We start from the raw sequence: 276 nt of genomic DNA, 5'->3' as shown, positions 1-276 counted from the left end.
CTTAAATGATTTTTAAAAAATCAAAATATAACTCAAAAAATTATGAAAATTAGTTTTTTGAGTTCTCTGTGATCAGGGGTGTTTTTTAAAAATATAATATTTAAAAAAATAAAAACTTAATTTTTGGCCTATTTTAAATATTTAAATAATTAAAAAACTCATAAAAATCATAAAAATAATAAAACTCATGGAAATGTTCTAAATTGTTTCCTAATCACCTAGGAATAATGAGAATATTTTTCCTGCTTTTCTAAATAAAGATATTGAATTTTAAAG

Source organism: Phalaenopsis equestris, unplaced genomic scaffold (assembly GCF_001263595.1).
Source record: "Phalaenopsis equestris unplaced genomic scaffold, ASM126359v1 Scaffold198186, whole genome shotgun sequence".
NCBI lineage: Eukaryota > Viridiplantae > Streptophyta > Magnoliopsida > Asparagales > Orchidaceae > Phalaenopsis > Phalaenopsis equestris.
Note: the sequence above shows the minus strand (reverse complement) of the source record.